Below are 11,886 nucleotides of genomic sequence, written 5' to 3'. Positions count from 1 at the left end.
TCGCTGGCACAGCAAAAGCAGAAACAAAACTTACTTACTTCCTGGAAGTTTGTCCCTCCCGCTACTCGGTAGAGCCAATGGGAAGCATGGAAAGTGTTCTTTGACAACGAATAACCAATAGGGAAGCAGTAGAGGCGGGAATACGCAGTAATGCACTCCCCGTTGGCTCATATGTGATCTTGACACCGTTATATCTTTTGGATTGACTAATGCCAATTCAAAACTCAGGTCAGCAGAATTGCCAGCAAGATGCCAAACTGCCATGTAGTATGTTTTGACAAAGTTAGAGAAAAAAAGTCAGGTTGAATTGTTTCATATTATGTATTTAATCTCATTTCTCTCTATTTCATATACATACATAGACATATATACATAAACATGTAATTTATTTAGAGACAAATTAAGAATAAAAACCCATACATTTAAATCCAGATTCATTCACTGATTGTTTGGTTTTGTAAAATATAAACTCAGATTCTTGAAAGGTGGGACATGCTTACAGATTAGATAATCTCTTTACACCCATGTAAATATCTATGAAGCATCATTTACAGCTAATAAAAGTTGAGCTATATGTCAGTCCCTTTATCATGACTCAGTCTACCAAAGACTAAAAAAATGCAATTCATCATCATCATCATCATTTATCATCACCATTATCATTTTAATGAATATCATCATCGTCATCATTCTTGATATGTCATGATCCCTTAATTGATCAGTATCACTTTATTCTCTGAATACAATAAATACTGTGTAGTTTAGGGTTAGACCTATATATCAGTTTGCTGCAAATTTAAAGAAATTGGTGCAAAAAAATATTAAAAATCGTTATCGGCCTCCAAAAATGCTCATATCAGTCTAACCCTAGTGTAGTTGGTGCAGAGGGTGTCATCCATAGGGCTTACAGACATCCTTGTTACAGCATGGTACTGAAGTGGACCTCATCTGTGCATACATACTCTAAATAGTCAATATCACTGCAGCCAATACTAGCAGCAACATCCAATAAAATGGAACCAGAGGTGGTGTTGTATCCTGACATAGGATTGGGCCTTCAAAGCAGCCTCTTGTATACTGCTTATTCACCTTACTTACACAAATCAATAACAGTTTGTTTTCTTGAATTCAAGCCTCCCTGATGTAACCCAGCTTGATCTCCGTTTTGCTGTACAACATGGTCAATATCATGCCTGGGTAATGAACACAGGGTGCAGGAACAAATGGAACGCTGTAATCGGCGGTGGACACAAACTCACACATTTCTCCGCTCATCGCTCCCAATCAAGCTTGTTTTATTCAGATGAAAGGAGAAGGAAAGTGCCTACTCTTGTTGTTCCTGTTGGTATGCACCTGCAGCGAGCCTATCGATCCACAGGCACCCTTAGGGCCTAATTTAAGACTCAAGAATTCTGCTATAAAAGAGAGAAAATAAAACATCGCTGGTTGAACATCAGGTAGTCATAAAGAAAACTGGGGAAAACTGGGTCTACTTTGGAGTGAAGATGAGCTCTGAGTCATGTAGGCTGTTTCTATGAAGATCAATGGAACAACAGCTATAATGAATGTGGCCTAATTGTTGCACCACAGGGCCTATGGTGTATCTTTGACTACCTGTCATTAACTGGGGTTATGTCTAACTGCCTTAGGAATACCTTTAATTGCATCATCTTTTCCCACCATCTTTTGCAAAGGCAGTCCCAATAAGTTTTTTCATTTAATCAGTAGGTGATTGGGCCGTAGAAGTGACCGTAGACGTGTGGACTTGTGTAAATGCCTGAGATTTGAACAGATTTGAACTATTCCATCTGAAAAACATATCACTTGGTATAAAGCGGGGCAGTAGACAGGCAGTAAAGGTGTGTGTTGCTCCAAAATACCTCACTTGATGCATTCTTTTTACAATTGTAGGCTTATCTACAATGTGTCCCACTACTTTTGCTAAATCGGTCATCTTGCACATCTCAGTTAAACCTCACCAACAGTTGAAAGAGCTGGCCTCTCCTGGTGAGTTTAAAGGGATAATGGAGGATTTTGTGGCAGACTCAGTAAGGAGCTGTCTTTGCTTTGCTTATTCAAGATGACGAAGTTTTTACTCTGTGAACTTGCTGTTCTGATATTGGACTAGTGGACTTTGGAGCGCTTAGTGTGTGCAGAAGGTTTTTCTTTGCTCTCCCTTTCACGTGATTGCGATTGCATTTTGATTTTATACATTATTTTACTACTTTACGCTATTTCTTTTATGTGTTTTTGACTGCCCATTTGTTCACTCTGTGTTAAAGGTGCAACCACAGAACTTGAATGGATAGAACAGTCTTTCCCATTCAAGTCAATGTTCCAGGACAGCCATTTTTGTGCACCGATGGGCTAGCTTCCATAAACCAACTTTCGGCAAGTCGCTGTGGCGAGAGGTTTTACAGCAAGAACAAAAGGAGCTTCTCCATTACCCTTGCTGCCATGGATTGCTAATATGATAATGCAACTAGAAGAGTTGGAAGAGAAGTACAATCCTTGATAATGCTACATTAGCCTTGTAGCTAACGTCAACTTTCAGAGTTGTGACAGTTTGCTAAGCACTAGTGCAACAGACACATCTGCTCAGTTCTCAAGCAAGTCTGAAAGATTTTACGGTCTTAATGCCCAGACCTGCGTTGTCACTATAGCAATTAACCCTTAAACACTAGTGGCCCTTTTATGCTGTACTAGCTAAATTAGCATGGCAAACAGCGGACGGACCGTTCTATCCATTCACGTTCTGTGGGTGCAACACTCTGGCTCAGGTTCAGTCTCACTAAGTACTACCAAGAAAAATGGGTGTAAGGAATCCTTTATCTCAACTGCCCCTCCTAAATGTTGGAAGAGGAGGACCATGATTGTTTGTTGGTGATGATGATGAGGTGCCATGCCATTGTTCTGACAGCCCATTATTCCGAAACCCCAATAGTCCGAAAACTCCATGCCTGGCTCCATCCACAACCGTGGCTTCTGACAGCCTTGACCGTAAGCTTGCCCTAACCCTAACCTCAGTGACCCCATGCCTCAACCCAACCACCTCCGGGATAACCGGCTGTCAGACAAATGGGCTTATGGTCCAATGGGTGGACATTTTTCGGACTATTGGGGTTTCAGAATAATGGGCCGTCGGAACAATGGGCAGTCCCCATCCCGACTGCCCCTCCTAAATGTTGGAAGAGGACCATGATTGTTTGTCGGTGATAATGATGACGACGGTGGCCTCATGTTGTGAAAGCAATTGCCCACTGGGACGAATAAAGTTGAAACTTGAACTTGATGCTGCTACCTTAGCCAGGACTCCCTTGAAAAAGAGACTCTTAATCTCAATGGACCTGGCTAAATAAAGGTTAAAAGAATACACAGCAACACCGTCCACAGTACAGTAGGATATTGCTGTACAGCCCCAGACCCAATCGATCCAAAGTCACCTACATTAACACGAGTGACACTGCAATCTCTCATTGCGACCCAGGGTCTAGCCAAGCTCACTCTTCCCCTTCTGTACCACTCTCTCACTTGATGTCTCTCTTTTCGTCCATCCTCTCCCTCTCTTGCTCTCTCTCTCTCTCTCTCTTTCCCCCTCCAACTCTGCCACCTCTCACCCGGGGTAATTGCTCTGTGAGCTCGGCGGTGCCTGGCGAGCGACACGGCGGTTTCCTCTCGCCGCCTCTCATAGTCTGGGCACGGTGACACCAATCTCGGCGAGGGCGCGACACCATTTTGTGTAACTGGCCCTCGTGATGGAGACGGCATAATTGTCCTAATTAGGCGGGGGGGAGGGGGCGCAGATCGGGGGCGGCCGCGGCCCTGACCCACCCCGGCCCAAGTCCATATGGTGGGAGGCTGATAATGAGCCAGTTAATGTGCTGTGTCCATCAGTAAGAGATACTCAATATGGACGGCGTGCCAAAGAGATGGAGGCGTTTTTACCCTTCCCTCACTTCTCTCTCTCTTTCTCTCTCTCTCTCTCTCTCACTCTCACACATACATACATTTACGTTTTGGCTTCAAGCTGACAGAAATTTTGACAAAAGTCACTCAACGTTTCAAGAAAATGATGTATTTATGGGCTTAATTATACAGGCTTACCTAGACATACCTGTCAACACAATTTGTGGGCGTTACATTTTGTCAGTAATTACGGACATCTTGCCCCCGTATCAGAAATGCCGTTTTCCAAACGGTTTCATTTTATGTATCATTTGTTCCTGGCCTCGTCCCTCAGCTCCCATCATGCAGCTGTGTCACTATTTCGTGTTGTGGCTTTGTACCGTTTATGAATATGAGATGTATTGCCAGTTCAAATGAAAGTAATACAAATCTAATGGCCAGTAATGAGATGCTGTTTTGCCATTATTGGACATAGGCTGGGTCTATGCCGGTGTGTGTGTGTGTGTGTGTGTGTGTGTGTACTCCCAGTGCTGTATGATTTGATGCTAATAAACCCACACTTTCTGCTCCAGAGAGCAAGCACTGACCAGGATTCAGATTAGGCCTTAATGGCTTCCAGGCCTGGGGCTAAATTGAAATGTAAAACCCCAAACCAAACATCATTTAGTCCTTACGTTTCTTGATGTGGCCCAGCGAGTGGAAATTGGAGACATGTAGCTGTTTAACTGTAATTTGCTTTGTTTCATGCAAACATTGCGTTGAAGAGGCCGCACTACATGAAAAAACATACATGGATTTGCATTGTGAAATTGTAACTTTTAATTTGCATCCACTCAAAGCCTCATCCCAATCAATTCAACAGTCTAAGCATTTTTGTAAGTGTTTTTTTTTTTTAGTTTGAACAAGCAAAAAAAAACAAGATCAGATCTGTGTTATATGAATATAGTTTGTACTTGTGGAGCATTTCACACATGGCAAGCAATATTCAGTATATATAGATTATATAGATTTTTGAAGGCCAGTACAGGTACCGGCACTGCTCATGTATGTGTCACATGCAATATCTCAGACACCACTGATTCAATTTTGACAAAACGTGGGGAAATGATGCATCTCACCGCTGCATTCCAGCATTCTAAATTACACTGATTGGCCCAAGGGGGAACTACAATTACAGCTCAAAACAAGGTGACATGTTTACTGTTACCTTGTTTTGGATTGAAGCTGCCGATACTGATATTTTGAGCTGATATTCAACATCTTTACTTTACCGCTTTTTACAAATGCTTAACCATTTGTATGTATTCAATAATAATGTCATGTAACAACAATAACAATAAAAGTAACACATCCTTGTGAGTCCAGTCAAAATGTTGCATTACAGTCAATTCATATGTAAATATATATCAGGATACATTACAGTTCAGTCTATTGGGGGCATACTGTCAGCTTCTTGCTTAAAGGGAAAATCTACACTCAAACAAAAGCATACCCATTATTATGATCTTGAACACAACAGTTTAATGACAATTTGTGAAAATTAACAAATCTCTCTCAACACTGGAAAGAGAAACAAAACTCTAATCTCTAATGTCTTATCTGAGATTATTATGTGAACCTGACTGAGACAAGTTCACCCTCACAGCCTCACTGTGTTTGCTCAAGGTCTCTTTGACAGTAGCCACAGCCTCCAACAGCTAAACATCCAATAACAATTACCTCTTTGGACAATGATCAATACGATACCACTGGAAGCTCTTCTGTCAAACCGTTCTCATCAATCTATGGAGGCAAAAAATAATCATCTGAAAAGAGAAAGTTGAGGAAAATCAATTGTCTCATTAGAGATGCATGGAAGGTCAGAGCATCGGTGTCTTTGTTGGCCCGGCTGTCTTTGTCGAGTGTCATAAAAAGCAGTGTGTCCTGTACAAATGCTTTACCACTTGACACATTCGCAGCTTGACGAATTCACTTGGCTGACCTTGGCCAAGGCAACACCAAGTCCAGTGTTAACCAGGGGAGTGAAAGAAAGAAAGGACGTCTTCAGAAGTCTGTCTCCCGCACGTCTTTGTTCGGCAGTTCACGGACTGGGGCCACGGCTGTGTTGTATTGTACAAAGCAGTCGCATGCCACATCGGGTCGGATCTAAAGAAATGCTAATGTATTATGGGTCAGCAAATTCACGGCCTTGCATTTCATCTTTTACTTATTTACTGCTCCAGAATGAAAGAGAGATCTGACTCAAATGTACCTCAAATTCAGACAAGGAGAAAAAAGTACAGTGTAGTATTTGCTTTCTCTCACCAGAAATATTCAATTTCGCAAAGTCTCGTAAGATTTTGTGGGATGCGCGCAAACTCTGAAACGCAGATTGCGGTGTTGCGGACATGAATTACGTGAACATTACGTTTCTCCACCACGGATTGGATTAACGTGACAAAAACACAAATTGGACTCGCCACTTTCACCTGTTTGCCACCCTGCGACCACAACACCCGTACTCTCCACCGCACTATATTTCTACGCCAGGCTTCACGTAATCCTGTTGTGGTGAGAAGACATCGTGGCCATTTCACGAAATTTCAGGACACAAGTCTCAAATTTTCTTGCAGCGTCTCTAACAATGAGCATGAAACCTGAGTAAGATTTCAAAGGAATCTCAGCGTGACTCTTTTAAGATCTGCTGGAATTCGACGAGCGCCATCAAAATACTTCTTGCCTTAATAATGAATCCCATGACTGTGACTCATGAGATTTATTATTTTGGTAACTCATGACAATGCTATTTGAGAAAGTACCTCAGATCTCTCTACTAGCATTATTGTGTTTGTTGAAAAAAATCCCCATCACCACAGCTTGGACTCAGACTAATTTCTACTTTTTATTGCTATGTTATTAGATTTTATATGATTTGTTTTGCACTGGCAGGTTGCTATTTTTGTAGTGGCACTAACTATTCATTCATAGAGGTTTGTGTGATTAAACAGATGGATCATTAGCAGAGGACCAAGTATAATGATGTTTACCTTGTTTTAACTTGTTCAGAACAAAAGGACAGCTTCAATATCCCATTAACAGACAGAACTCCTGAGGCAGTATTTGTTCATATGTTTTTTGAAGTATGATATCTGCTGTCGGGGAGCCAAAAAAATAAAACATGACACATTTGCTTCACATTTAAAAGGGAAAATCTTACTGGAATCCAAGACTTTAAGCAGCTTATTTACATAATCATTTATGGCTCCTAAGGGATATTAGGAGCCATAAATCAGGCAAAAACGCAACACCCAGCAATGGTAATTTTGTCTTACAGTAATCTTAAAAATGTCGTCTCATTGCTCGCATCCTAATTGTTCCTGAGGGAGTCTTAGAAGACACAACTCAGATATTATTCAGCACAAAGCGGTACCTGAAAGAGAAGCTCTTCTCTTCCATGTGAGATTGAAAAGATCTCTCAGTGCCCAACAACTTTTAGCCGCATTCACTCACCTTGACCAAGTCAACACTATACACTGTATACAAAAATACCCAGCCATCAACATGTCTCGAGACGTCTTAAGACACATCAGTGAAAACATCTTAAGACATCTCAGACGTGTCTCAAGACATCTTAAAAATAATCTTCAGACCTCTTGAGACACTGATTTTCTACTTTTTTATTTTCATGTTCTTTTATTTGCCTCATTATATTACTGTATATACGAATACCGTATTTCCTCTAATATTGGCCCGGGCCTTTATTTACCTCAACTGCAAAGGGGACCAGGCCTTTATTGGAAGCAGGCTTATATTAGAGACAGGCCTTTATTTCTAATTCCCTCTGTTTGATAAGTATATTTGCTCATATTTTAGTATGAAGCCTCCTTGTTTTCTGATCTGCTTCTGTTGGGGTTCGTTAGGTAGCTGTTACTACCTTTTTTTTTTTTGTTACTGCAATGCATTATGATAATTACGGTAATCGACGGCGGCATGCTCCAGAGACTTCCGCCAGGAGTTTACCGGTGTCCACCGTTGTTTTTAGCTGTGACAAGCAGCTCTATAGCTCGCTCTGTCGGTCGGTCGGTCGGTCGGTCGGTTGGTTGGTCCACAAAAATTTCCCCACCCTTTGGCGGCCTATAGCCGCACAGTACGTGGTCGCAGCTATGGCGAATTCACCCTTGTTTCCTTTGTTTTTTTCCCCGGCTTGTATTTGGGGCCGGCCTTTATTTGTTCGTGTCGACCACGGCCCCGGCCATTATCGGAGACCCAGCTTTTAATTGACTACCGGCCACTATTAGCGGAAATACGGTAATGCACATTATTTTACCTTTTTAAAGCACATTCGACCAACAAAGTTAAAAAACACAGTATTTTTTGGCATGTCAATAAATATTGCTGATTGCATTCCTCTCAGACTGCATGACTTTGGCATTAGCTGGCAATGGTTTCCAGTAGCGTAGTCCCTGATATACACAGGTTCACAAAAGTGCACCCAACTTATTCTCTGGGGATTTTACTTTAATTATAGCCATCAGTGGCTACATTTAAATGCATTTCCGTTCTTAACCCAGTATCTCCAGTAACCTGGTTAACCTGATAAGTGGGATCCTGTGCTTATGTGCGTCAGTATCTCGGATAATATCAGAATATCCTAGGTACCTTATCAAGGTTTCTCATAGCAGGGTTAAGTGCTTACCAAGGTTATTAAAAATGGGATATGGCATTTGCATGCACCAGCTCATAAACAGAATACTGGAGTATTCCAAATATGAAGGAAATATTAGTACATGTTGCCATTGTTGGATATAGAGTAGATTTGGGAGGATGTTTTAGCGTCACATTTTCTTGTTATTTGTCATCTTGTTTTTGCATTAAACTGACTGGGACAAGATTTGTATGATTAACAGTTATTGCCAATTTCAACACTAAAACATGTTCAGTAGGAATGCATGAATGAAAGTATGAAAAGGTATGGATTACAGCAATTAGGAGGATGTGCAGTAGAGTCAAGAAGACAAAAAATAGAAATGTGTGCAGTATGAATTAACTGTTAATTAAATGAAAACATCAGTATATGCAAAATGTAATAAATGGGAAGAAAAATAAAGTGAAATTACCACATACACTACCAGTCAAAAGTTTGGACACACCACATTTTTCTTTATTTTTACTATTTTCCACATTTTAGAATAATAGTAAAGACATCAAAACTATGAAATAACACAAATGGAATTATGCAGCGACCAAAAAAGTGTTAAACAAATCCAAACTATCTTATATTTTAGATTCTTTAAAGTAGCCGCCCTTTGCCTTGATGGAAAGGCAAAGGCTTTGGAAATAAATTAATACATAGGATCAACTTCACAATTTATATTTGTCTAAGAAACAAATTTCAAGCATTTAAGCAGAAGCCTTTAGATCAAAATGGCTTTAAGAGAATTAAAAACATAGAAAATTCAATCAGGTGCGTCCAAACGTTTGACTGGTAGGATGTGCAAAAGCTCATATTCACATGAACAGTTCTACATTACTACACTGCTAGTACACAGTGGTGGAAGAAGTACTCTGATCCTTTACTTAAGTAAAAGTACCAATACAGCAATGTAAAAATACTCCATTACAAGTAAAAGTCCTGCATGAAAAATCCTACTTAAGTAAAAGTACATAAGTATTAGCAGCAAAATGTAGTTAAAGTATTAAAGTAAAAGTAATGGTTTGGTCCCTCTTGACTGATATTTTATTATATATGACATCATTAGAGTATTAATACTGAAGCATCAGTGTGTAAGCAGCATGTTACTGTTGTAGCAGTGGTTCCCAACCTAGGGGTCGGGCCCCTCCAAAGGGTCACCAGATAAATCTGAGGGGTCGTGAGACGATTAATGGGAGAGGAAAGAAGAAAAAACAAAGTTCTGATACACAAATCTGTTTTCAGTTTTTTGACTTTTTCTCTAATCTTTGATTTTTGCTGAAATATTGGATCATTTGAACATTTATTGAAATGAAACCATGTGAGGTTTAGAGGGAAAAATCACTATTTGGTGGAGCTGTTAACAACTCATAGACATCTGAAGTGTGACCCCGACTACACACTGCTTTTTGTAAGACGTCAAAAGCCAAAAAGGTTGGAAATGTGTTGTATTTTAAAAGCTTGTTATATTATCCATTGTGTCAAATCTCCATCTGAAAAGTAACTGAAGCTGTCAAATAAATGTAGTGGAGTAGAAAGTACAATATTTCCCTCTGAAATGTAGTGGAGTGGAAGTATAAAGTAGCATCAAATGGAAATACTCAAGTCAAGTACAAGTATCTCAAAATTGTACTTAAGTACAGTTCTTGAGTAAATGTACTTAGTTACTTTCCACCACTGCTAGTACACACACATTAACACACACCAAAGCCGCTGTGATGGCCTGGCATCCTGTCCAGCGGATGGATCTGAACACCTGATGTTGTTGTTTCTTCACAGCACACAAACAGGAGAAAAGCCGCCGGCCTGCGAGTCGCTCACTCAAACAAGACTCACTTTACTTACTTTACTCCCTCGCAGCAACACTTGTATGGTGTGGTAAGAAAGCGGGATACTAACCGTCCAACACAAACAACAACAAAAAAAAAAAAAAAAAAAAAAAATCATAATAATAACAACAACAAAGAAGCACTGCTGGCAGAGAAGGCTATATTGATTTATTTTCTATGCTAACTAGAGTTTGAAGTTGCACAAACAAACAGCGCTTTTCTTTTGTTTCATCCCAAGTCCCACCCCTAAATCATTCTGACCCCAATAAACAATATACTTTTGAAAATACAAACGCACTTCAGATGTTGATCCCAAAGTTTCTATCCAATTTGTGCAGGTGTGTGTGCGTGGACTACGGGGGGATGCAGAGATCCGGCCCTACTGTTCTCTTCCCCGGCTCTCACCTGGGGCTCCTAACTAGCTCGGAGAGTATGGCCGGAACGCTCGCAGGTACCGCAGGGCAATTACACAACTATCATTTGCCGGAGACTACCTCTCTACCGCTTTGATGTTGCTCCTCAAACAACAATGCAATCCCCTACTCTTTATCCCCCCTGGTGCTCGGCGAGTGTTAATTACCAAGGCTATTACCATCTGCATCCAAAAGCGGAGGGGGGGGGGGAGTTTCCCAAACGGCGGGTCGGGATCCAGGAGTGGGGCGCGAGCGGTTCCGACGGGGTCGACGGGACCCGAGGAGGAGCGAGGCGGTAAAATGGATTATCTTTGTCGGAGTGAGCGCGAAGTGTGAAACGCAGATTACATGTTATGGACAGGAATTGGGATTATGTGACAGTAGTATGAATTGGACACGGCATCTTCACCTGTTTGTCACGAGAAAAGATCCGCCGATGGTTACGTTTAGACAAGTAAAACAGCTTTGGCTAAGGTTGGAGTTCGGTTTTTGGTCATGGTGAAATATGAAAAACTTGAGAAATGAAAACTTCACTCACAGTAGAGTTTACTTTTTCGCACGAGTTGCCAAAACGTGCCCTCTAAATAGTGATATCGTGCTCTCGATATATAAATACATGCGCTCTTCAAAGAGTCAATGCACATATTGGTGATTATGTTTAAATGTGGCGCTGTCCTGGGTGTGTTGCAGCCACCTGATTGTGTTTACATGGCCTGATGGTTAAGTGGCTAAATATGTTGCAATATTTGGGGGATTTGCCTATTCAGTGTAAACAGACAATGGATATTAACATACCAATATCCATCCATCCATATCCTAACTGGGCCGATCTGCAATACCTAAAAGGTTCCTTTTAATTAGCATTTTTTCCTAAATTGCACAGTTTAACGAAATCGAGGGAACGAATTGTATCTCGTTACAGTAAATCATGGACTCTATATAACTTTTTTTCTCTCCCAATGGCCACTCCCGGGCTCCGCAGATATAATAGTGATGTCATAGTAAATAAAAGGTGGGTAACCTATGACCTCCAGATGATCACCATGAGGCCGCCAACCACCACTATGAA

The sequence above is a fragment of the Centroberyx affinis genome, unplaced genomic scaffold (genome assembly GCF_046629955.1).
Source record: "Centroberyx affinis isolate AG114_WGS23_722 - 3 ecotype Tasmania unplaced genomic scaffold, CSIRO-AGI_Caff_v1 ptg005683l_1, whole genome shotgun sequence".
Classification (NCBI taxonomy): Eukaryota; Metazoa; Chordata; class Actinopteri; order Beryciformes; family Berycidae; genus Centroberyx; species Centroberyx affinis.
This window is presented reverse-complemented; position numbering follows the sequence as displayed.